Here is a 26,909-nt window from a genome sequence, read left to right as displayed (position 1 = left end):
CAGACCTCTGGCACGGAGTTGTGTTCACTCTGGTGGCCCTGCTTGCCCGGTGGCTCTCAGCGCTGCCTTCCCTGTGTGCCTCAGGCAGAACCCACAGCATCTGCCTGTTTCCTGCAATCCCCCTCTGCCCTGCCCCCTGAGCCTCTCCTGTGGCCACTGCCACCCCTCGATCTTCCCCCCAGCACCTCATCCTGCTCCATCGCGGCAGGTCCAGAGGGGCCACGGCAGGTGTTTCTGTCCCAGAAGGGCTGCTGGTGCTTGTGCTGCGCTGGAGGATGGCGCCTGGGCTGGCGCTGGCTGTCTGTCCTGCCCAGGCCACTTTTAAAAGGTATTTCCACTGTGGTCACAAAGTTTATTTGTGAAGAAAAACCACAAAAAACCACCCAAACCCACAACAAAAAAGGGAGTATGATTTATAAAAAAAAAAAAAAAGAAAAAAAAAAGCCATTTTCTTGGCCAGCCATTTCCTGAGTTCCCTTTGTTACTACTGCAGATATGTGTTTGAATAAGAGCCTTTTCCCCTCCCCTCTCCTATTCCTCCCTGTTCTACCCTGCAGTGAAGTCACAATCCGGCGTTTGTGGGCTCTGTGTGATGTCAGAGACTCGGTCTTGTGACTTCACCGGCGGGCTCAAGCAGAAGGTGCAGACGAGGCTGAGAGAAGAGAAAAAAAGCCCCCTCCTCTCCTCTTCCCTCCCCCCCTCCACCCTCTCGGTTTATAAAACCAGTAGCTGAGATAAATCGGAAGGGGGTGGGGAGAAGCAGCAGGGAAAGCTGAGAAAGATGCCAGAAAGGTACAGTAAATGGGCTTTATCTCTCTCTCCCTCTCCCTGAAAGTTGAGAGTGGAAAATTGCCCTGCAGAGGCCAGCTCTCGCCGACCACGCGCGGCGGCGGCGGTGGCGGCCGTGTGTCTGCGGCGCCCTGCGCGTGTCACCCGCCCCCGCGACGCCGCCGTGCCCGCCCGGGCTGCCCGCGGCGGGGTGGGGGGCTGGGGGCGGCGGGGAGGGCTGGGGGCGCCGGGGGCAGCCGGAGCCCGGCGTGGCTGGGCACGGCCAGCCGCTCGCCTTGTCCCTTTTCAAAGGCCCCAGCTGTTGGCTGCTCGCTGCAGTCTGGCTCCTGCGAGACCGACATAAATGGGTTATGGGGTTTATGCATATGCCGGGGGGGGGGGAGGTGTCGTCCCCCCCTCCCCGTTTTCTTCCCCATGTATCTCTCGTTGGTGATTTTTTTTTAATTTATTTTGTTTTGGTTTTGGATGTGGTTGTTTTTTTTTCCTTGCTCTGCAGGCTCAGAGTAGCACGGGGGTGGATGGGGAGGGGGCCTGCCATTCCCCCGTGATATGTGGGTGCATCAAGAGGGAGAAGGGCAAGGCCTCAGGGTCACATTCTCAAGGGCTGTGAGATATGATTTCTTCTTTAATTTCTTGATTTTTTTTTTTTTTTGGGGGGGGGGTTTGGTGATTGTTGTTGTTTTTTTAACTGACAGCTGCACAATAGCAATGTGGATGCACCAGCAAACAGCAACCTAAAAAATATTTTTAAAAAATAAAAATTAAAAAGGGGGAGGAGGAAAATGGGGGGGGGGGGAAGAAAAGTGGGGGGTTAGCTCGCCCCTCCCTTCTTTGGTAATTTTTTTTTTCCCCTGTGTCAAATTTACTGTTCACTTGAGATTTTGGACAAAGACGGGGGCAGTGGGTGGGCTGCTTTGAGTTTTGTGATATAATATGACTGGAGCAAGAGAGTAAAGCACAGACAATTAAGGATCAGCGCGAGGGCTTTGCTCATTCAGTCTGTTGAGGAAGCCGTCATTTTGTGTTAGTGTGCGTGTCTGGAGGAGGAAGGATAGTGGAGAGTGACAGTGGAAGGATGCCTAATGTTGTGGTATATTTGTACTTGCTAAATGCCTGCTCCAGGAAAGGGGGGCTTCAAAAGAAAGGGATGAGCAAAAGGGGGTCCTTCTGAATTTGCCCTTTGGTGAAGCCACTTCGGACTGGATTCCCACTACTGGGAATGTGATGTTTTGTTGCCTCCATGAAAGGGGAGGGCTGAGAAACGAAAAGGGCAGGTGTCAGGCAGGCTCCTTGCTGCCACCGCTCTGCCTACGCACCTCACCCCGATCACCCCGATGACCGGTGGCTTCTCTGCTGCTCTGATTCCTGAAGCTCCTGTGAAAAGCACCGCGTCCCGACTGTCTGCAGGGCCAGGCTTCTCTCCGCTCCCGGGTCACTGGGGTCCTGCTGCTGCACTTCACTCCTAAAGACCTAGAGCACCTCCTGCTTTTGTAGTTATTTATTTCTTTATTTCAACTACTGGACCCTGGCTGTCCTCTGCCAATATGTTTCAAGGCTGATGAATAGCACCCCCTGCAGTTATAGAGCTGATCTTTTGTAGCACAGATGTATAATTAATTGTGCAGCACTTTTGCAGTCTGAACAGGCAAGTGGATTCTTGGAAGACACCCATGTGCTGCCACCTGCTTCTCAGTGCCCCAGCTCCACTGCCCTTGGGGAAGGGACCTGTTGGCCACAGCTTAAGAGCCTCTGTCCTACTGGAGTGATGTGAAACAGGATTCAAATCCAGGTCTTTGGTGTAAAAGCCACAAACAACCTCAAACCCCAAGTGCTGCTGCACCACAGGACTCCTCTCCTCTGCCTCTGCTCCAACATGAAAGAACTTTTAGGCATTTTTGCATCACTGTTCCATCCCAATGGTGATGTTTAGGGATTTTTTTCCTTCTTTTTTTTCTCTCAGAGGGGAAGTAAGGATCTATAAGTTTGTAAAGCACTTTGAAGATAAAAATCATTGTCTGTGCAGAGTACTGTCTGTTGGCTTGTCTGAGTCACTACCTAGCTTCCCTGGGAAATGAAACCTAGAATCCTTCCACAGGCCACTTGGAGAATTAAGTCAAAAGAACCTTTGAGGCATCCTCCTTTGGACCTCTGTCCCTAGGGAGAACAGAAGTGGGGGTGACCAAGTGGGATTGGACACTGCATGAGTCTGGGAGGTGGGGGGCCACGACTGAAATACACCCTGCAAAACTGAGGGCAGAGGACATTGGGGATGTGATTTAGCTAAGATTAGGTACAGAAGAGATTTTAAGCCTCATTATTTTGTCTAGGTACGGCAAGATTATCCCCTATGGGGTTTTCCTCAGTTCTTTATCTACACCTGCTTTTAAAAGAGCAGCAAACAGTGGAGAAACCCTTTCCTTTGATTTCTCTTCAGCTGGGGACATCCGTCACCCAGGACTGTAACTGTAGGTGTTCAGGTCAGGGGTAGATGTGCATCACTTCAGCCCCATGCTAGGACATGAAAGGATTAAATCTCTTTCCAAAGCAAAGTGGAAGGTCCCCAGGTGCCTTCTCTCAGGCTCAGAGATTGCAGTGGGAGAAGGAAGTGGGATCCAGCTGGGTAAGAGACCTCATCAAGAGGATAAAAGCATTTAGGGTAAAGGACAGTCTGTCTCCCTGAGTAGGGGAAGTAATCAGTGAGGATGTGCAAGGGTCTCTCAAAAAGCCCTAGGCAGGCAATGTGTGTATCAGAAAAGAATTTCTAGGCAGTGGTGAAGGGGCACGAGCTGAAAGCGTTAATTAGTTCCCCCTGCCCCCGTTTCTGTTAAGATATTCCCTTTCTTGTAACCACAACTGCTTTTTGTCTTTCTTTTCTACATGTTCTTTTTTTTAAACTTGTGTCCCAATAAAAAGGACTGTTAAGGAAACCCCCTACTTATCACCTGAGGCTGGCTGCTGACTTACTGTTTCTCGAGAAGAGATAATGCTAGCTGATTATAAATAGGCTGACTGCCCTTTTTCATCAATATTAGGAGTAAGCCGACACCTTGATCTTTAGCCTGTGGAATGAATCACACTGCAAGAGTTGTTACTTTTGGAGAAGAGTAGTCATTTCTTCTCTCACATTATGCTCCCTGCTGTGAAAAGGCTTGGCCCGGATGAGGGGATCCTTGAGCTGGGGGTGGGTACCCCAGGGTATGTGAAATTTCACCCTGGTGAAATGATTTCTCTCCACCAGTGTAACCAATGTCTCAGCATTAAACCTGGGTTCAGCCAGGGCTGTCAGTGGATGACCTTGAGTACTGCAGCCCCCCCCCCACCTCCCAGCCTAATGCTGCTGCTTTTCATTGAAAGTGTCAGTGCTGGGATAGCTTGTTCGGAAGTTTGGGCTATTTCCTAAACTTGCTAAAACCAGTGGAGACTTACTGAGTTGGTAGGTGGACATGAACTGTGCTTGCTGAGGTATCTGTTCTTGCTTTGGCTGTTCTAAGAAGTGCTGACCTTATTTTCACAGCCCTAATGGAACTGACAGTATTTTGTTTAGGTCTAATTACTCACAGCACATTTACAGAAGTTAAATGGGAGACCTTCAGTCCTAATCATCTCTCAGGACAAATGTGAGTGCCAGCAGGATTCCCATCTGCAGAAGATAATTTCAAGAGGAATGATGAAAGCCATGATGTGTAAGGAGAGGTTTTGTTAGTTTAAACCTGAACTTAAGTAGGCAACTTGAAGAATTCCTCAAATCTTGAAACAAAACCAAGTTACTTAAGATTTTACGTGGATTTTACTTAAGATTTTTATGTGGCTTGGACTCTCTAAAGACAGATTTGTCCAGCCTTTAAAAATTAAAGACTCATTTTCTTAACTGAGGACAGTTGTGTCTTTGTGTTTGTTACCTAATAGCTTTTAAAGTGTTCCATCACTTGGCTCAGGTAATGTGAATGAAAATATGCTACTTTTCCCCATCCCCAAATGAGTCAGTAGCGTTCATAAATAGTTGAATAAGTTGCATTCAAAGTTGTAAGTTCTATATGTTCTCATGTGCCCTATCCTGATTTGGATTTGATTGCAACTTTAAAGTAATGCAGGCCACTAAAATGAGACATTAATAACTTCTGAAATGTAGAATTAGAGTGTTTGAGCATTGAATAAACTTAAATGAGTCTCAAGATACAAAGTAATTAAAGTGGTTGTGTTTGAAGTAGTTTTTTTCCCTCATGTTTTGTTAGCAAGAGGAGATATGTAAGTAAACTGTGGTGGAACTTTAAAAAATATTTTCAATAAACCAATCTCTCAGATGAATCAGGACCAGAGAACATCACTATACCTAACAAAAAAAAAAAAGGCACAGAAGTTGATTTCTATGACAAGAAGTTAATCAGATTTCTTGCAATGTCTATCTTTAGTGCACCCTTAGGTTTCTACTTCCCAATATAAGTACAGACTTCTTACCAGATGAATATAGAAGACTCTCTTGGTTTTGGTCCAGTCTGATGCTTTCTGCATTGGCCTCTTGCTGCTGCAAGCTCTTCTTAGGTGCTGTTTCATGTGCCTGCAATTCTGGAGCGTGGTAGCAGCAAGGTGACTGGAAGAACTAAAGCTGTTCCTTCAGGGACCTTTTTTTCTCTCTTGTTGGAACAGCTGAGATTCAACAGCTATTGCATACATCAGGGAGGAAGCCAACAGGGAACAAAGTAAGAATCAAAACCTTAGTTGCCTGTAAAATTTGGAACTATATATCATGGGGATTTGTGCTTGTTAAGCCCAGAAATTCCCACTTCCCTGTAGGCAGAAGAAGCCACCCCAGCAAATGAAACCTCTGTAAAGGGCTAGCAGAAGTAAGAGAGAAAAAATGCCCTTTCTGTAAAACATGTTCAGGCAAGGCAGAGTTGGTTTTATGTAAGATAATTTAAAAAGACAAGTTCTAATATTTGAATTTCTACTTTTATTTAGATATGCATAACAATTCAGATAATGAAGATTTATTGATGGACTTTTCTGCCTTGTTGGAGACAGTCTTGCTGGAGAATCACATTTGTATGGCTTTCTGTTTTAATTTCCACCTTTATTACTCTGGGCATCTGCATGGAAATTTGATTGGCTTTTCCTTAAAAGTTCAGCTTCTGTTGTTTTTGTTTCTTGCTTTTTCTGCTGGACTCAGATTCTTTTGTCTGCAGCATCACAATCACTTTCACAGCAACTAATTCTATTCTGCCAGAAGCAGCTTTTTGGCAGGAAGCAAAAGGAAGAAGCAGAAGAAGCAGAGGAGGTCTTAAGGTACAAAGATCTTATTTTCATGAATCAGCTCTTTGTAATGGGAAGATGAAAAGGCAGAAGTGTTGCAGTGTTTTAATTTTTCTCCTGCTATGATTCACACTACCTACCTTCAGCTGCTTTATCATTTTCCTTCCTTTGAGATGCTCCAAAGTCTTTCAATCCAGTTGTTCTGCTGCAGGAAGGGGCTGTAGGACTTAATACTATTGCTTATGGAGACATTCCCAGTGTCTGGAGGAGAGCACCTTCCAAGTGATGCACCCAAGACATGACCATCAGTAGGCTGAAAAATCTGTGCTTGTCAAAAATATTTTCCAGCAAGCACAGATCCTCTGATAATCTTAAGGGGAAAAGTTAAATATCAGTGAATTAATGAGAGGGGAGCCCTCTCTGTCCTTGCTGCAGTTCCTTGGGAGATGTCTGATACTGCTTCTCCCTTGTGTAGGTTCAGGTGTAACACTTTTTATCTGAAGTTAAGTGTAAAAAAAATAAGAGGAAGGTGTGGGAAATCCTGGGGCTGGGTAGGAGGAGAGGTAGGAAATGATAATGAATGTAGCCATGCTGATGTCTTTCTTGGAGAAAGGGAAACAGGTGAGCTGCCCTTGCTTTACACTTGCTTAAAGATGTAGCTGTCCCACCGTGAATATAAGTTTCGGTCCCCAGTCTCGTGACCTGTAGGTGCCCAATCTTGCTGTCATGTTTTGTATTATCTATCTTCAAGGTAGTCACTAATGCCCATTCCCATAGCATCTAAGAGCCTCTAGATGAAAGCTGTGAAAGTGCAGTGGTGAGCCTGTGCATGACATGAAATTGTGTAACAGGGGAATAGATTAGGATAAGGGTAATACTTTGAGGGGACGGGGGCCATGTCTGTGGGAAATCTGTGAGCCTGACTCCATGGAGGCTTCACCTTCCTAGTGCTGCATCAACAGTGAAACCTTTTGTAAAGAAGAAGAAATCTCTCAGAGGACCCCACCAGCTGCATTCAGAAATCATGTTTGCTCTAACAAACACTGGGGTGCTCGGAGCCTTTCCAGCCTATGTTACCTGCAAATTTGTTCTCAGTCCCCCATCCTGCATCACTTACTGTCCTCCCCCCTTCCAGGCAGAGGGAGCTCAGGGAGTGTGTGAAGATGAGAGGTGGCTGAGGTCAGGATGGTGTCATCCTTCTGTTCCCCCTCCAAGCTGTTAATGTATGCTTCTGGAGAGCCACACAAACTGAGTAATTACTGAATTACGGCTAGATCAGAAGTGGTGACCTCAAAGACAGAAGGAGACTCTCCATCTCCATTTGTCAGTCCCCTTGGGGTCAGAAGGACAATTTTTCGCTGGCATCTGTGAGGGGGGGAAAGGGAAGTGCAAGGTAAGCCTTACATTAAGGCATAACAGGGGAAAAAATGTTTGCTTTAGCCATTGCAGCATTCATGTGCAGTAAGATGCAGCATTGCTTGCATGTGTGTAATAACAGCAGCACTGGTGGGAGCAGTGGCACTAACCCAGAGGGCTACTCAGGGGACTTCATTTTGCTCAGAATTGCCCATCCATCATAGAGGAGGGTGCCAAGTCTTGAGGCCATTTCCCTGCCTTATTTGTGCCTCTATCCTCAAAAGCATTTTGATTAGGAGATGGCAAGGAGGATGTAGGTAGGATTTGGAAAGTTTCTGTTGTGGTAGGACCATGGTGGCTCTGTACAGTTTATGACCGAGCTGATTTTCTTACACTAAAAGCAGAGACTTCAGTCTTTCTTACAACTGTGGTGTAGCACATCTGCTGAATTTATAGCACTTACTCTTGGATGATGGAATGTATTTGCTGGAAATTTGCATTCAAACCTGCTTAGTTCATTGTGTTGATTGTAAAATTGATCCTTTATGTGTTGTGGGGATTTTAAAAATTTTTTTAAAAATTGGTTTTGGGTGGGTTTTTGTTTTGTTTTGGTTTGGTTTCTGTAACCATTTTTGGCCTTAAATCCGAGGGGTTTTTTCTTCTTTTCAGAATTGAAGGGTGAGAGCGTATAGATGCAACTGAGGACTTCACCCTGAAGTAGAAAGGCATGCATGGATGTTAGATTTCCACCCTGATCATGTGTGTGGGATTGTAGCCTAGTAGCCTGATGGGGTTACTTTCGTCATTAGTCCTAGGAATGTTTTGTATGTAACAATTTTTTTGTGTAACTGACAGTGGTCAAGTAGGTAGATGTCCCTGAATGGCCAAGTCAGAAGGTTGAATTTCTTCCTTTTGGAAAGAAAATGAAATGTTCAGTGGCAAAGGAGAACTTGGCAATGTGAACAAGGTGTACTAATGACAGTGGTTTTTCATCTGGAGTCTGCAGACAGCCAAAAATTAGTTTCTGAGAGAATTAAATTATCCATTAAGCTCAGTGGGGTTGTACGTTGAAGCCTGATATATCACTTGGAAAGCTGCAAAGGATATGGCGTCTCTCCTTGCGTGATATTTAACAAATATAGTTTTGATAATTTTGTTTACCTTATGCACTTAAATTGACCCTGTGTATTACCAGTGATGCCTACTGTAATGCAACAGCTGATGATGATGTGACAATTGCCTGCATTTATAGCATGAGCTCTTTTAAAACTTCAGTTCATCCTTCAAAATCAGCCATATAGTTTTCAAGCTTTTAAATATTTTAAAAAGCAACTCCTGTTGTATTTCCCTTGTAACACCTACAAAGTAGTCATAAGGGAGATGGGAAATGCTGCTCTGCAGCAGACTAGACATCTAGATATTGAACTCTGTGAACTCACTTATTTTTGGTCCTTTGAGAGATATTTGACTTGGGAATGGTGGCTGTCCTTGTATTTTTATATGCATTTTTGAGCATTTTACAAAACTTCTACTATTTATGCTGCAACTTCATTTTAGACATTAGGTAAAAAATACCTTGTTATAACAAGCTTATCTAGATAAGGCATGCTGTCATGTTTTTATTTATACCAAAGGGTTTTACGTTAAGGTAAGTTTAAGTTTAGCTTTAGTTAGAGTGCTCTAAGCACTCCTACCTTACAAATCTACATAAAGGATTGACCTCAATTGATGCTTCACTACAAAATCAGAAAACAGATAATGGAAAACCAAATTATAAAAATCTTATCGAGTTCCCCCACCCCATTACAGCTTTTATCACAGTCCTGGATCCCCAGGGGGAATGCTGCTCTAACCAAGCTCTTAGCATGCCGTGGCAGTCAACAAGATTAAGGCTGTTTCTGACGAGAGCAACCTCGGGTTTATCACGGTGAATGTGCTGTGGGAGCCTCTGTCCAGGCGAAGGAAGCGATGACCTCCACGTCATGTGAGCGAAGCAGCGTGCCTGAAACCCCCCCTGTGAATGGGCAGCCAGTGCCCAGGAGAGCAGGGCATACAGTACTGCCAGGGCTTGCAATGAGGCAGCGCCTGCGTGCTCCAGCTGCAATTTCCAGGGAGATGATGCGGAGAGCTTCGCAATATTCTCATCTGAAGGAGACAAGGCATAGATCACAGCAGTAGACTCGCTTCAGAAAGGAGCCAGTGCCTCTCGAGTTCCAAGATGAGTGAACAGAGGAGCAGGCAAGTCTTTCCTAGATGCTCCAGGTGCACGATTGCCTGACCAGCAGCTGGGGAGTCCCTAACACCCACAAATTGTTAACTTGAAAGACAAATGGTAGGAGCACATGTAATTGTTGTCTGCTCTGGTTGCTTTTCTTCCAACTACTGGCATCATTTTAGGCTTATCTAGATGGAATTTCAGCTAGCCTCCACATTATTTTTGACAGATAATGCATGGTATGAGATGTGGTGGTTTGTATTTATTTTTCAAAAAAAGCGAGGCACCTGTGGAGGAGCCATCAGTGAAGTTGTCAACTGGCTGTGCTCACAACACAGTCCTCAGCAGTTCATCGCCTTTTGGATGAGCTCTGAGCAGAGGCCTACTCTCGGAATACGGCTTGCTGAGGATCTGGGAAACAAAGCTTGGGAAACAGGGCAGTTATTGAAAGTGTCATATCTGCTCAGTAAAGTTCCTGGCAAAGCAAGTTTTAAATGCCGCTTGAGCTTTCTCTGCCCAGCACTTAAGAGCTTTGCAGACTGCCAGCCCTACTGCGTTTTCACGTGAAATGTTCTGAGTGGCAGATGGAAGAAACTGTAATGTCATATAGAGCTTCCTTTGCTGGCATACGGGCTTAAATGAAGGAGGTGATGATTTGACAGGCACTGCATCCTGGCTCTACTGCTACCCCATCCACAGCCTCCTCGCCCTCTCGCTCTCAAACCCAAAAACTCGTGAATGATCTGAAAAAAGCTTCATTATCTCTCCAGCACAGAAGTGCAACTGGACACCCCGGACTCCCAAATGCAAAGGCGGTGGGGACTCGGAGAGCTGGCAGTGCCACCTCTGATGGCCCGGGAGGCTCTGGGCTGGCGGTCGCGGCCGGGCGGGCTGCGGGGCAGGAGAGCCCGAGCACCGCCGCCTCCATGTTGTTTCCTGAGATCCCCGCGCCTCCGCTGAGGCACCTCCGATTCGGGGCCCGCCCAGCCCCGCCGTACGGTCCGACTGCCGCCTCGGGGTGTGCTCCAGGGCTCCGGGCCCGGCCATCGCTGTACGCGTCGGGGCTGACGAGTAGGCCGGGGGGAGACAAGTGGGCAAACGGAGCAAAGCCCGTTCTTAAAATGACCTGGGGGAGGGTGAGGGTGGCGGGGGGGGTGGAGAGAGGCGGTATTGATTTACGAGGAGAGGGAAACGCGAGCTGCCCCGGTGCCTGCCCCGAGGGGCGGGGGGCGGCGCGGAGCCCCGGTCCCCTCCGTAGGGGCGGGGTGGGGCAGCACGAGCACCGGGCGCGCCTCGCCCACGTGCTCCGGGCGCGCGGGACGCGGTGGGGGGGGGGGGGCGGCGCGCGGCTCCTTTAAGCGGGCGCGTGGTGGTGGGAGGGGCGGTGGCTCCCTCACGCGCCCCCCCCCACCTCCGCGCGCGCGCGAAGGCACGTCCCTGCTCGCGGGGGCGCGCGCGCACGCGCTCCCCCTCCCCTCCATCCCATCCCTCCCTCGGCCGGCCGGGACCCGCCGCCTCGCGCCGCCGTTCCTGCTGGCGCGCGCGCTGGCTCTACCGCCGCCCGCCACCATTGGCTGCCGGGGGTCAGGTGACCCCGTGTTATTTCCTGTGTGTGTGTGAGGTGTGAGTGAGGGGAGGAGGATGGAACCGGACGCCCCCGCGCCCCCGCCCGCCCCCCGGCCCCGCCGCCCCGGCTGCTGAGCCGCCCCGCCCCGCCCGCCGCGGCGGAGGGCGCCGGGCACGGCGGCGGGGGGGGGTCTCAGGTAAGGGGAGGCCGTGCCCTCCCGGGCTGTGTCGGTGTGAGGGGGAGGCCTGGGGAGCGAGTGCGAGCTCCTGGCGGGGGAAGCCGAGGTCGCTTGGGCGTGTGGGAGGGGATGTGAGGGGCTCATCCGTGAGTTGGAGGGCGAGCGCTGGGTACGAGGGAGCTTGTGAAGGGGCTCCTGGGAAGTTTAACCTTCTCTTTCCCCCGCCCCCCTTTTTTATATATTTTTTTTCTTTAAAGAAAAAAAAATGTTTGTTTACGTGTGTTCGAAGACGCCCTCGTGCTACCTGGTGGAGTGCCCACCTGTTTTCCTGTCCCGGAAGAACGTTTTTTTGCAAGAATTGAGAAGTTTTTGTGGGATTTGGTGTTTTGGTTGAAGAGATAAACGATTAAAACTGTTGGAGAAGATGGATGCACAGTGCTCAGATTGTAGTAGGTGGACAGGCTGTTTTGGGAATGCTTGAGGTTTGTAGTGCCTCTCTGCTTTTTGGAGATTCAACGTAGCCGTTGCTTATCTGCAGAGATAATCAGGATATAATGTGTTTGGGCTGCTGTGAGGATCAGTTTGTCTTTTCTTAATGGTGCTTACCTTGCTGGAAGTTGTGTTTAGGGCTGCAGTTGGAAGTCATTTTTCCTGCCTTGAGGGAAGGAGTAAGAGAAAGTTATGTAACATAAGTGTTCTAACCTATGTATCAGAGCTGCCTAATGGTACCGGGGCTCTGTTATTAACCTGAAAATAAGAGCACGTTTGTGTGTGTGAATCAACAAGTGACTGTCTCTGGGTAGATTTGGCTCCACCAGAATCCTTTATTTCTTGTGTATACTGTCTTTTCCTTCATTAAAAGGGCAGGCAGTTTGATTAAAACGCAGCATTGTTTTCTGTACCATTTCGTGGTTTTTAAGTCTTCCTTTGAAAACAAAAGAAAAAGGAGAGGTACACCTGTGAGGGGATTGAGTTTCAGAGCTTTCTGTGTTTAGGTTAGTATTTTGAAAGCTATTCATGTCTGTGTCGCTTGTTGCCATCTGTTGCTGCATGCATGGGTAGTTCTTTGGAGAGTATGATTTTTAGCATGCTTCCTGACCAATAGATGTGCATGGAACAGTTGGATCACCTCTGCTCAGATTTTATAGAACAATGAAGTGACTGGATGATGGAGATGCAGCAGCTTCTGGGTTGGGTTTGTAGCACACTGGCTGAACTCAATTCAAGAAGAGCTGATTTCTTTTACACATTTTCTAGACTTCTTTTGTCAGATAAGCTTGTTTTTCGAGGCTTAATGGGGATTATGTAGCCTAACCAAGTGCACTTGGTTAAGTGTATGTGATAAACAGTTTTTAGTATTGTTATTTGAGTTTTAATTTGCATGAAATGTTTCTGGTTGGGTTTTTTTTGTTTTTTTGTTAAATCCGCATCTTTAAATAGGGTTCCATGTTACTTCACTTTGAGTTGTTTGAAGCTGTATTATTTAATCTTAAGATTAGGTTCCACTGGCGTTTAAAAAGGCAGCTGCATTAGTATACTGCAGAGAGAATTACTGTTAAGAAAAGGGAAAAGATTTATTTGCTCAGTCATCTGTCTCCTAAACTTTGTTAATGCTACAAGGAGAGGAGGAGAGTCATTCCTCATTTCTGTAAATTGCTGGTACATGAAATGCATATTGTGTATCCTGGTTAAATGAACAAGCAAGTTATTATGCTATTTGAGTGAAAGTATGACAACACTTTTTATATTAAAAATACTACTTTCCTCTTGTATCTTTTAAATCTTGTAGTTTTGGGATAGCTTTTGGGCTTTGTATTGTTAGGTTGAAATGTCTAGGGGGAAGTTCTTGGACTTTTTTGCTGGTTTGGTACTCTTCAGATTACTTCGCTTTAAGTCTCTTAGCATCCTTTCTAGTAGAATTGTGTGTGTTTTGACACAATTTGGGTTTTGACCTTTAAATCAGTTTTCAGAGGTTTGGGGATTGATGAAACATGGCTTTTTGCTGAAACATACTTTCCTATACCTTTGCAGCTTGGGGCAGGTTAAGTGTGGTTCCCTATATGGAAGCTGTAGGAGCAGCTTCATCGTTGTGACTTTGATAGGAGATCAGGAATTTTTGGTTTTATTGTAATTTCTTTTCTTTGTTACTAATGCCGCGTAAAAATAGCCTGAAGTGAACTTTTATTAAAGGAGTAAATGTGTTTCTATAATGCATAAATAAGAAGTGAAAGTTATTTAAATGGAAGAGAACTTATTTGTGTATTAGTTGTAAAGGAGACCTCATTTTATTGTCAGAAGCTTCCTTAATCTTCAGCTGAAGAAATAGGCTGTTACTAACCTGTTGGCTACATTTTAAAGGGTACTCAGAATGTGAGTAAAAACATTCTTAATGGCTCTGTGATTGATACATATATGAAGTTTGTAGGACAGAGAGTGAAATGTGTAGGATTTTGAGGTTTTTTCCCCTCTCCCACTTCCTGTTGTGGAAATGTGTGCAAAGACAACCTTTTTGGGCTCTTAGGACAATGTTAAAAAGAAAATAATTGCACAACCCCTTTTCTCCCTCTGTAGGTCACGTTTAACTAACCCACCCATTGGGCACAGCAAGATGGCAACAATGCTGCTCTTGGAAGGGGCCCTTCCTCAGAGTTGCACTTCCTGTTGCTATTGGACAGCTTGGCATGCTGCTGTCTGGAGTGAGGGCATAATATGTAATAAACTTGAATAATTTCATGCTGCTTCCTTGGCTTCTCTATAATTTGAGATAAGGGTATTTAAGAGTTTATAGCTGGCTTCTGTATATCTTGCCTTTTGACACAGAGTGTGCAAGATCTCCATTTGGGTGGGATAGGTTTTTAATTAAAGCATGTATTTTTTCATACCTTGTTCAGTTATGCTTTATACTTATGAAAGGTTTTACACTCATGTTTTGGGAACCTGAGTTCTTATAAGTTACAAAGATGTAGTAATGCTTTTGGTAATGCTGACTTCTCAGACTTCAGAGTGTGCCTTAACTGGCTGTGTGAGAATTTGTGTTACTTAATCCCATGGTAGGCCTCTGAAATGGGGAAGATTACAGATGGCAGTTTCTGAAGAGCCAACTAACTGATTTGTTGGTGGAGACTGGACTGAGACCAACCAACTCTTCCCATTCAGGAAATTAAAACTGCAGTTTAATAGCAAAAGATGTTTATTATTGACTGCTTTTGGTGAAATCTCTTTGAAAGTAACATTTTAATTTGTGGTTTAGCTTTTGGACTTCTAAAATCAAAAATAAATGGAGTCTTAAGTATTTAAACCCACTTCTCATAGTGTTGACATGCTATGTAGAATTTTCTTTATTGTAGAAAAGCGTTTAGTGTTACTGATAGAGAACACAAACATAGTGTAAGCAGACGTGTATACTTCTCTAAAATCATCCAGGAGAGAGGCTATTCCTGTAGTGGCATCCTGATGTTCAATTCTGTTCCTATCAAACTTTTCTTACTTAAAAAAGGAAAATAAAAGGTGGTTCAGTTATTATTGCCTGGGTCCCGTTCCTGATGGTTCTTGAGTAGACTTCAGTCTTGACTGAACTGGGAGAACTGAAGATGTCTGCAGCCATGTACAGCACTGCTGGTGCCTCTGTATCACACTGGTGTCTGGCTGCACCACTCCTTGATTGCTTCAGCTGAGTCTTTCCGCTTACCACTAAAATATATATTGATTTGTTTGGGGTCACTTGGCAAAGCATGTGACATTCTTCATTATGCATGTACATGGGTTTCCTTTCATTTTAAGAACAGGAAAGGACAAAAATAAAAAGCAAGACCCAAAGACTCAAAAATCAAGATGGACATGTAGTCAACAGTGGATTCTGTTTGGCCCTGTTGGAGGATAAGATCTGCTCTGGGTCTTCTGTGCTTTGCTGCCTGTTTGCCTTTGAAGACAAATGAAAAGTAGAATTGCATTTTACCAACTCTTGAACTTCTTGCTGCCTTCATGAACAACAGCACAAGCACAAGTCAAACTTCCAGTTTTGGTTACAACAGAGCAGTGATCTTGCAGTAAGACTCCTGTTTCTTCTTGCCTCTTCCCAGTGATTCCTCAAGAGTGGAGCTAAGCAGTGGTAACCAAAAGTGCAAGCATCCTCTTGTCAGCTCAGCCTGGTGACAGTGAATATGCTTGTGTTTCTTCCAGTGCTTTTTGTATTTCTCTTTTAGCACAGTCTTTGTAACCTGTGATGGTATTGCAGGAGGGGGGGGAAAGTGTTACCAGGTTCTTTGTCGGGGAGCCCTGGCTTGAGTCCCTTGAGATTTCACCTGTTCTCCATTTGGGAAGGCTGTTATTTCTTGTCTCAATTGTGATGCAACAAATAGAAAAAAGCTAGGAAAATTTTCTTTCCCCCTACCTCTTCATTACAAGCACACAGCATGCCTATGTTGATACCAATAAATGTGTATGGAATTCATTGTGTATTCTGTGCTGGAATATGATGACTTATTTTGTAGTATTTTACTAGTATGAACTCAGTCATCTAATTGCTAGTAAATTGCAAATCCTAAACAGAACCCTCTGATGAGCTCTGATAAGAGCTCAGTACTTAGCTAAAAATTGTATAGGGAGCTGCTATGCTGGAAGCTTTAGTACAGTTTATTGGAAATATTGTTCATATCACTTTCCTTGTAAAATTAGATGCTGCAAAGTGTCTTTTTAATAGCTTTTAACTGATCTAAAGACTTGATATTAGCAAAGCTAACTGAATGGCTTGTGTCCATGTACAGCATCACTAATGACTGGGAAAAAGCATACCTAAAACTTATTAGCTGAAAGAAAAATATGTGCTGTCATACTTGCCAGAATGGGCATAACCCTTTGTACACCATAATGAAATGTTGTTAATCAACCTTCAATTCAATATCTGCAATTTGCTGTTACCTTTGCTCATATTCCTGGATACTCTTGAATTTCCCTGGGGTTTGATTTGTTTAACAGTGTTTTTCTATGAGTAGATGTTCTGGAATAGTGGAAATGCTATATGTGATTTTTAAAAAATTACCATAAATGGTTATATGATAAATGTAGGGAATGATGTGTGATTAGCATTATGTTTTCTGCTGGAAATACAAAGCATCAGGGCAGAAACAGTGTGTAAGGTTCCTGGAGTGTGTGTCCCCTGACACAAATGATGAGGTGGAAAACTGGGGAAGGCACCTGCTGGACCTGTGGTTTGTGAACAGAGAAGGACTCTTGGGTGCCGTGATGGTCAGAGAGTATCCTGGGCAGAGTGAGCATGCAAGGATAGTTTTCAATTCTTGGGGAAGCAAGTGGAGGAGTCAGCAGAACTTCCACATTGGACTTGCAGAGAGCAGGGAGTCTGGCCTGTTCAGGAGCCTAGTTGATAGAGCCCCTTGGAAGGCATTCCTGAAGGGCAGAGGAAGGTTAGGCATTCTTCAAGAAGGAAATCTTAAAAGTGCAGGAGCAGGATGTCACCTTGTGCTGAAAGATAAGCCAACAGGGAAGACTGGTCTGTCTGAATAGAAAGGTTTGGCTGGAACTTGGGGAAATAAAAAAGAGACAACCCTTGAACCAAGGGGCGTTAAACTCAGGATGGTTAACAGGGATGTTGTGAGGTTACACGGAAAGAAACTTAGAAGTCCAAAACCTAACTAGAGCTTAGTCGGGTTGCTACCATGAAAGACAATAAAAATGTTTCTATGACATACATTAGCAACAGAAGGAGGGCTTTATTGGATGTGCAGGGAAACAAAGTGACAAAGAAGAAGGAAAAGATTGAGGTGCTTAATGCCTTTTTTGCCTCAGTAATGTAAGACCAGTTGTTCCCTGGGCATCCAGTCCCCAGAGCTGGAAGACAATGATGAGGAGAAGAAAGAAGCTTCTGTAATCCAAGGGAAAATGGTCAGTGACCCTGCTACACCACTTACAGGTACTGATGGACTTGGCAGAAGTGCTCCCTGAGCTGCTTTCCTTTAGCAGTCCCAGCTACCTGGGGAGGTCCCAGGTGATTAGAAGTTTGCAAACCTGGTGGCCATCTACAGAAAGGGCTGGAAGGAGGATCTAGGGGACTGCAGGTCTGTCAGCCTGACCTCTGTGCCGAGGAATGTCGTGGAACAGACCTTAAGTGCCACATGTGGCATGTATGGTTCAACCAGGTCTAGTGAGCACATGTTTAGGAAAGTCAAGTCCTACTTGACCAACCTGATCTCCTGCAACAAGATGGCATGTTTAGTGAATGAGGGAAAGGCTGTGGATGTTGCCTAGCTGGACCTTAGTGAAGCTTTTGACAGTGTTCCCCCCCGACATTCTTCTGGACAAACTGCTTGTGGCCTGCAGGGGTGCCCTGTTTGCTGGGTGAAAACCTGGCTGAATGGCCAGTCTCAGAGTGGTGAGGAATGGAGAGATCCCACTGGCAGCCAGTCATGAGTTGTGTTCCCCAGGGCTCTGTGCTGGAGGCAACCCTGTTTAATGTCTTTATTGGTGATCTGGGTGAGGGAATTGAGTGCACCCTCAGTCAGTTTGCAGATGACATCAAGCTGTGCAGGAGTGTTGTTCCTGGAGCACAGGAAGGCTCTGCAGGAGGATCTGGTCAGACTGGGTTGGTGGACCAAGGCCAGTGGTATGAGGTTCAACAAGGCCAAGTGCCAGGTCCTGCACTTGGGTCTCAACAGCACCGTGCAGTGGGCAGACTGGGAGGGGAGTGGCTGGAAAGCGGCCCAGTGGATTGACGGCAGCTGAGCATGAGCCAGCGTGTGTGCCCAGGTGGTCAAAAAGGCCAGTGGCAATGTGGCTCCTATCAGATATAGTGTGCCCAGCCCCTGTACACTTGTGAGGCGCCTCAAATCCTGTGTCCAGCTTTGAGCCCATCACTACAAGAAGGACATTGAGGGGCTGGAGTGCATCCAGAGAAAGGCAATGGAGATGGTGAAGGGTTTGGAGCACAAATCTTAGGAGGAGCAGCTGGGGGAGCTGGGGTTGTTTAACCTGGAGAAATGGAGACTTTTCTCTCTAGAGACTTATCACTCTCTACACGACCAGGAAGGAGGCTGTAGCCAGGTATAGTTCAGTCTCTTCTCCCAAGTAACAAGCAATAGGACAGGAGGAGCTGGCCTCAAGTTGTGCCGGGGAGGTTTACATTCAATATTAAGAAATATATTTTACCTGAAGAAGTCAAACATTTGAATAGGCTTTCCAAAAAAGTAGTGGAGTCGCCATCCCTGGAGGTATTTAAAAAGAGGTGTAGGTGTTCTGTTTAAGGACCTGGTTTTGTGGTGGCTTTGTCAGTTCTATTAGAGGGGTTGGATTTGATAATCTTTAAGGTCTTTTACAAGCCAGTGGATTCCATGATGCTATAAACCATGTCTTTCCCTTTTGTTTCTCATCTTGCATTCAGGGGAAAAAGAATGAATTCAACAGTGTTCTGTCATATTGTGTAAGTTGGTTTGCCCACTATAAGTTTTCTCTATTTCACTTCATGTGTGGAGATGGGGGAGGTTTCTCTTCCCTCCCTTATCCAACATTTTATGAAATGTGTACATCTGATTTTCTGATATTATTGATCCTGAACATACCTTGTGTGTGTTGCTACATAAAATTGGTCTTTTGGATAGGTCTTGATGAGTATAATAATAATAATGGATACTTAGCAGGCAGTAAATTAAATGGGTTGGGCAAAATTGTTGCAGAAGGAGGTAGCAGATTGTCTTTGTCTTTGTACTGCAGGGCATTGCTGAGTGAGTGGCAGATTCTTTTCTGTAGTGTTGGAGAGCGGAAGTAGCAGGAGCATAACTGAGAATTGCTCCTAAGTGACACTTTTTATTTTGCATGAGAAAACTGAACTCTGATGTTCTTATCTCCCTTCCATCTAAATCACTGCATTTTAATGGAGAAACATCTCATCCCATGTTACTCTGAGAGTGCATAAAGAGAACTCTGCTGTTTGCCAGCTATGGTAGGGCACTGGTTTTGGTGATGAGCTGGGAGTCCATTGCACTGTGGTATTCTGCACCTTTACAGTTCTGACTTCAGCTAATATCATATTTACTCTGGAGAGTAGGGATTCTTGCATTCTGGCCTTTTTCATTTTGCTCTGTGTTCTTTTCTACATTTGGTGTCTTTCACCTTTTCTATATTAGGTGTCCTTTGTATTCTGGTTGTCAGAGACAAAACTGTGTTCTTGCTTGCAAATTGTTTGGTTGAGTACATTTTTATTTCAATGATGTTGGGATATAGAAATTTGACTTGTCATGTGTTCATTTTGTTTGTTTCCTTGTCTTTTTGCCTTGCAGGAATACAACTTGTTTTATGTTTGAAAGGTGGAATTTATGGAAAACCAAAGGGAGGTGTATATATAATAGAGCTGCTGAATATAGCAAGGGGAGGAGAGGAGGTTAATTATATGTATACTCTGCAGCATAGTCAAAACCCTGTCAAAGCTGGCAGAAAAAGAAAACTTCAGTAAACCTGGGTCAAACTCACCAGCAAAAGCACATCTCTTAGCTCAATGAGGAACAGCATTAGGGAGTTCCTGAAAGTGGAAGGGAGGAGGATTTAGGAAATAAACATCTTTGCTTATCCATAGAACTGTAGTGTTTATAAAGTCTTTGTTGGTCTGTGTTTACTCATGGAATTTTGGCTCTATGTGCATTGCCTGTCTGGATTAAGCTGAGTAAGGTCCTTTTGGTCAGTTGGTTAACAGGACTTGAAGAATTAAATCAGGAACAATTCTCAAGGTGAAAGTCATTTAGTTGCCATCTTTCTAGTTGAAACAAGGTAGCAAACTTCATTTTTTCATAGAAAGTTGGGATGTTTTAGAGCAGGGGTAAAAAGAGATCTAGTCCTCCTTTTTTTTTGTAATAGAACACTAGGACTACATTAGCATCATGAAATGGTTATATGTTATCCTTCCTGTATGGTTTATGTTACTTGTTCCTCTTTATTTAGCCTCCTCACATGAGGAGAGAGGTGGACACACAAACTGTGGAGTCTTCTGGTTTTGTTTTTTCCCTCCTTCCTGGTGTGCAAGATGAATGACTGCAGGAGTGTGAGAACTTAAGTTTAAGAGAATGATGGGACTGGTTCTGAGAGTAGTGGACCATCTAAACTCCCTCTGTCCTACTTTCAAATGTTAACTCTAGCATTTCCAAAAATTATGCTCTGAGTGCAGTATCTTTGTTATCCTCCACTGATCAGTATTTACAGAGGCTTTTTTTCTGCTCTGGTTTTGGATTCGTCCCTCCTCTTTCTTTTCAACTGCTGACTTCCTCAAGAGTATATCCTTTAGGATGTGACATGGAATACATGCAGTGGAAGCTTTGTCCATTGACTTTCCAGCTTCAAACATTCCTGACACTAGCACTGTGGTGATACAGAAATCCTCTGAGGAAGGAGAAGGCTTTGAAACCCAGTTGTGAGACGATCTCTAACTGTAGGTTGTTAATTTCTGTGAACTGCTTATGCTCATTAGAGTTAATTTTGTGCCTGTGGTGTGGTCTGACTGCTGTTGACATTCCCTGCCTTTGGCTGTGGCAACAAAATTTGGAAGTGTAGATTTTGTTGGTTACAGTGGCTTGAGTTTAAAACCTAGATTTTTCAGACTTCTAACTGAGGTGTGTTAGAAGTTTAATCACTTTATATGCATAAAATTGACATAGAAAGGTTGCTTCTGAAAGGTTTTGACTCAGTGGGGAGCTGGTGAGAGCGAACCAATTTAAGTGCTTTAGGCCAAGGCTAAGTATAAACCTCATGAGTTGTGAGCTGTTTGCTATGACATTGCTTTGTGCTGCCTTCTCTCTCTCTTCTCATCTGTCTGTTGGTTATACCAGTGGAGCTACAGCAGGGATGCATAATGAGGTGGTTCAAGAAACTGGTCCAATCTGAAAATTTCAAAGAATGCCTGCAGGGGTGGGGATGGGTAGGAAGGGGGAGGACCTCCTTAAAATAGTCCTACCTCTAAAGTAGTCTCTTTGTTGAATTATTTAAATGTATAGAGTTATTTTGTATTAATCTAAACTGTTTCTTCTGTCTCCATGTGAGTGTGGCTGTAGTCTTAGTCACTCCCTGTTAGTCTCAGAAGACAAAGCTTACTGTAAGAATGTGTCTGCTTCAGTTTGTGGCTTCCACATGAGGCAGATGCTGTGGAATCTGAAGTGTGGAGAAATGAGCAAAGAATTTAGAGGACACAGGTTGTAGGAGACAAGGAGAAATGTTAGGCAAAGAGAAAGTTCTTGTTCCTCTAGTGTGAAAATCTTACAAATGCTTTGAATTTTTTTTTTTGAGACAAGTTCAAACAGTTCTTATGTTTGAGAAAAATAAGGTTTCTCTCCAATTTTTTTATCAGTAAACTTGATATGGCCTTGACTGTATTTTCTTTTAAAGTGTGCCATAGCAGTAGTATTTGCAGACCTTCCACATTCAAATTCCTCTTAAATCTGCATTGATATAGAGGTATGAAGTGCTGAATTAATAGGAAGAATGATAACCTTGGCTAGTGAAAATTGAAAGTGTTAAAGCGAAATTTTTTGTCTTACCTTAAAGGAACAAAACTCTATAAGATGATTGGAAGGTGTAAATTTGAGTACAGCTTTTCTTCAGTTGAGCAGTAATTCTTTAATTTGTTAGTTTAGGTAGATCAAGGTTCTATTTCTACCTGATTTTAATGTTACTGCCTAGAATGTAAATAGGTAGTATTATGTTCAGCAATGGTTTTATCCTAATCAATGGATATAATTCTTGTGTACAGTGCAGAGCCTCCATTGTAATAATACTTGCACATAACTGATACAGATTTTATGTCAATTTACTTCATTTGCCTTGAGGAGTTCCCAGGAGTCTTAGTTACAGGCTCATTGCACCAGACATTGTAAAAAAAATATATATTTAATTGTATAGACTATGTTGAATAGAAAAGACAGACATATTACAGGTACTATTTAATATGACCCTTATAAAGTATTTATCTTAGCAACTTGTCATCAAGGCTGGGGATAGAGCTTAGTATGAAAAATGATAGAAGTTGATTAAAAATAATGTGTTAGGATGGTGGGCTTTCATTTTCTTCACTGTATAGTTCTGAGCATTTTAGATATTGGATAAAGTTCTGCACAGAAAATGGGGGCTTGGGCAGCTAGAACCTGACAACACTGCTTGCACTTTACTGTTTCCCTCTTGCAATTAATAATTGGCATCTCCCTTTCATTGTTTTGTAACTGAAAGGAGAAGGTTTACTGAGAGCTGTGATGCCTCTGCTGAGCTTCCTGTCTTGCATGTCTGAGGAGGAGCAGATCAGAAGTGGTTGTTGAAGTGGATGTTCAGATTTTGCTGTACTGCCAGAGCAGATATGATGTTTGGCTGCTTGAAGACATAGGGGGTATGGACACAGGTCAATTTGCAATAAGAGGTATGTAATGAAGTGATGAATTGCCCACATTTTTGGAGGACTGATCAAATGGATTAGGATGTGCAATCAGCTGATCTGCAGCTTGGAGGAAAAAAAAAAGAGCTGAGGGTTCAGTATTATTTTCATTTTGGTTAGGAAAGGTAGTTCAACTATTGTGTAAAGAGCAAGAGCCTTTTAAATACTTTTAAATGAGCTCCTGATTTCAAGTGCCCTTCAGTGGCCATGCCACTTAAAACAGTTCCTGCTGTGTCTGTTTTGCTGGTGCAGATGTTTGTGTAATGATACAGTGAAGGGATCTGTCAGGTCAGAAATGGCTTTTCTCCCTCACAGAATTTTCTTGACCGGATCAGTTCCCCGATCTGACTTGCTTGTGAATGGCTGTGTTAACATCCTAGAGAAGGCCAGACCTCTTCAGCTGGGCTAGAGAAGACTGACCCTATATGTGGATCCAAAATTGTTGTTTTAATCTTTGACATAAAATGGAATCTGACTGATTTGCATAGATTCTTATTAAAATAGCAGTGTCTGTTAAAAATTTGGATGGATAACTTTCAACAAGAGGTTGATAGATTTTTGAAAGCTATTTAAGTGCATCTGTGCTGTTGATTGAGACTGAGAACCAATGGCATAATAATAAAATCAGATACATACCATCAGCCAAAATTCTGCTGAACTTTGATCATTTGTTATATTTCTAGCAATACATTTTTTCATAGTACTACAACTTAAATACTGGCTTACAACAGAAGTTCTTGTCAAATTTCTTCTTTCTTCATGTTTAGGAATATGAAGTTAACAGTACACTTCACTAAAAGTGCAAAGCTAAACTGGAGATGGTATTTTAGTTTTTTTGACTTGATGAGTAAGGAAAACTTGCAGATGCAAAAAAGTCTGTGTATTTCTTGGTGCTACAGAAACGTTTTTTTACAAAAATATTTTGGATGTGAGGGAAGAAAGCAGCAGCCAAGTAATAGCTACATGTGAAATTTGATTATTTTTTGTTGTAGTTTGTTTACATTATGCCTTTTATTATAGCAGTTGAATGCTCTGAATATGTCTGCTCACATCTCCCCTGTGAGGTAGGAAGGTACACTGACTCAGACTTACCGTGGTTGGGCTTTTTGTGTGGTCACTTAAGGAAATACATGGAAAAAGATGTGAATGTAGATTTTATCTAGCACAATAATCTCCAGAGCATTCCCCTCTCTCAACTGACAGAGCTCACTGTGCTCCTTCTGCCACGCTCATCTGTTCCTCACCCATTCTGTGAGAACCATTTCCTTAATTGTTTGGATTTAAGCTCAATACATAATGACTTTCTGAAAAGCTGTACAGACATTTTGGTAAAGAAGGCATAGTGTGTCTGTGAGATGATGGAAGCTAGTTACAATCCACTTGGCCAAGATGTAGCTCATTTGAGGAATTTTTTGATAAGTTTTCACTAGGAAGGACAAAAACTAAGTTTTGCTATTTTGTGTATTTTTTTTGGTTGTTGGGATTTTTTTCTGGTTTTTTGTGTTTTGGTTTTTTTTTTTGGTCAAGACCAGTATTACCACTGATTTGCAATACATGTTGCTAATATGTGTTATTAATAGGTACTTAAGCATGTGTAACCACTACATATGGTTTCTAAGACATGCTGTGATTTTTTAGAATGACAAAATCTGGTTTCTATTAATGCAGTATTCTCGGTTTAATTTAATTTTTATCTACTTGACAAGATACTTCAGTTTAGCTACTTCCATAGGGTCTGGCGCTCTCTGTGGTAAGTGACTGTATCCTGTTTCAGCTTTGAGTGGTGTAGTAAGGTTTGTTTGACAGAATATATGATGATGGCTTGGTGAGAGCCAGATCTGACTGTAGTTTTTTCTCGAAGTGTGGTGGTGAATAATATCAGAAACATGACTTTCTGAAAGAAGTGAGCAGTGAATGTTACTGCTTGGACAAACTGGTGACTCTTTGAAGGGCTGACTGTCTTGGTTTACTTCTATAGCACCCATAATGTTGAAAACAAGTTTTAATTGTTCTCCTTTTTCTTTTAAAAAGGCATCAAATGTAGAAGAAATAAGTTATATCTGTTACTTTGTTAAATGTAGTGTCAGGTTTGATCTTTAAATTCATCTTCTCATGGCATGGGTGGCTGATTTGCCTTTTCTTAAAAGCAGCAGTGTTCCTCCAAAACTGAAACGAGATCAGTCTATTCCCAGCCATTGATCAGGTGTGCAGGTAATAACTCTGTACCTGCAGAAATGAGGGTTAGCAACTTGGCCTTGACAATAGAAGTGTACTCAGTACATGGAAATCCTTTTTTCCTCTGTTTCTGGCTGAATTTGGAACACGGGCATTATTCCTGAATTGCTCATACTCAGGTTCTGGCTTTTGAGATTGTTTTGGTTATGTGTGCTCTCTGCTAGTTTAAGAAGATAGAATGAGGAGGGACAAAAATAGTGATTTTTTGCATTTTGTATGAGTTGTGGCAAGAAATGGCTGCAAACTTCTCTGTACAAGTACATCTCTGTCACTTGCACAGCATTTAGCAAGTGAGTCTATTTTAATCAGAACTGTGGACACTCTGTAACCCTCCCAACTTCTTAGTGTACATTTTGGCCTGTGGAAAATACTGTCTTACTGTTCATCACCTGCCTGTAAATGCATTTTCTTCCCTGATAAGCACGCTAGGAAGTGAGAGGCTTTTGACAGAGCACTAAAGATATATTGCATTTGACTGCTGCCTGAGACTTCTCTGCACAGATGGATCGCGGTAGTCAACCCAAATCTAAAGAAAATTTAACGAAGCGGAAAGACCTCACTTATGTCCTACTGAATGAGCTGGTGGTGGTTTCATTTGCTCCTTTATAGGCTTATAGTCAAGAATTAGGCGTGTCCACACAGTATTTTGGTTTTTAGTTCGCTTGTTATGAGCTGTCTGTAGTGATGCATTACTATGTTGGCATCAGTGTTACATGGGGAGATTGGGCAGCTGTCCTGTTATTTGTCCAGTCTCTGATATTCAGGGCAGAAAGAGTTGTAAAGATTTATGTGGCTGTGAAGGAAAGCCTAGCATGGTACATTGCAGAAGATCATCTCACAGAGTAATCTTGATGTGGGAGAACTCATGAGTTCTCTTAATCAGCACTGGTCAGGGGCACTCTGATGCACATACAGGAACCATTGAAAGATGCTTAGATGCTGTTGACTAACATTGGATAATCTTGCATACAGCGAGGTCACGATGCAGTAGCTTCATATTTTGAGGAACTCCTATATTAACAAATTTCTGTGAGGCTGTTTCAAATGATTAAACAGGAGAGAAAATCTGCATTATGCTTAAAAATAAGTTCACATGAAGAAGGTCAATTGATACAGTGCTTGAAATAACTTCACACGTTTCACAAATAAATCTGAGATTTGGGTAAGAGGACCTATTGCTTCTTCCTATTCATGACTTCTGTGCAGTGATTCTGTAAGTGAGGCTGTTTTTTATCAGCTTCACAAGCTTGTAATATGTTTCCTTTGTTTCCTGCCAGGTTGAAGGCAAATTTTGATTAGTGGGCTACTGGGGGAGAAATGAATGTGTTGGGGCAAAGTGAAACTGCTTAGCTTAGTGAGTGTAGTCTGCAGTGTCTAGATGGATGTGCTTAGATGGCTCTACAGCTACAGGCTATAAATACTTTAAAGTCATGCAGCTTTACTGAGGGAGCTGCATGCACGTGTAGCAAGAGTGTAGGTGTGACACTGGAGTAGTGAAAACTGTGCCAGACTCTTACCTTCCCTTTGAATAAACGAAGATGTTGCATCTTGTGTGTGTTGGAAAGTACTGTAAATGTGTGTAATTTGTGCTGTTAACAAAACACTTGTTTGGAGGCAGGACTTGGTCCCTTCTGCTGGGGATGGCACTATGGATGTGTACTGGCATTACGGAGTTTTATATGATTGTGTTGTAGTCTCTAGTTGGCAGGTGCTGCATTGTCCTCTTGAGATCATGCATGAGGAGGAGTATGTACCAGCTGAAAATGTTTTCTTTAAAGGCTTCCAGTAAAAAAATAATAAAACAAATACTTTTTTTACATGTGGGTGGGGGTAGACTTTGAAGGCCTTATCTATCTGAATGTATTTTATTAACAAGACCTGTCCAGGGGATTATTCTCAGTGGTTTTGCTCA

The 26,909-nt window shown here is 43.5% G+C and overlaps 1 protein-coding gene across 4 annotated transcripts in view; it reads left to right on the top strand.

The window, feature by feature from the left end:
- TCF20 (transcription factor 20) overlaps nucleotides 1-26,909 on the top strand; it is a 131,007-nt gene that overhangs the window by 53,118 nt on the left and 50,980 nt on the right. Inside the window, exon 1 of one of the 4 annotated variants that reach the window (XM_077178639.1) lies at nucleotides 606-792. The exons of 2 other annotated variants lie outside the window; for them this stretch is intronic. The gene's annotated coding sequence lies outside the window, so the exon portion shown is untranslated. Of the gene's footprint in view, nucleotides 1-605; nucleotides 793-11,109; nucleotides 11,371-26,909 lie in introns of those variants that run through there. One more of the 4 variants, XM_077178640.1, reaches the window with a different exon arrangement.

The sequence above is a fragment of the Agelaius phoeniceus genome, chromosome 5 (assembly GCF_051311805.1).
Source record: "Agelaius phoeniceus isolate bAgePho1 chromosome 5, bAgePho1.hap1, whole genome shotgun sequence".
Taxonomy (NCBI): Eukaryota; Metazoa; Chordata; class Aves; order Passeriformes; family Icteridae; genus Agelaius; species Agelaius phoeniceus.
Note: the sequence above shows the minus strand (reverse complement) of the source record. Positions and strands in the feature narration are given on the sequence as shown.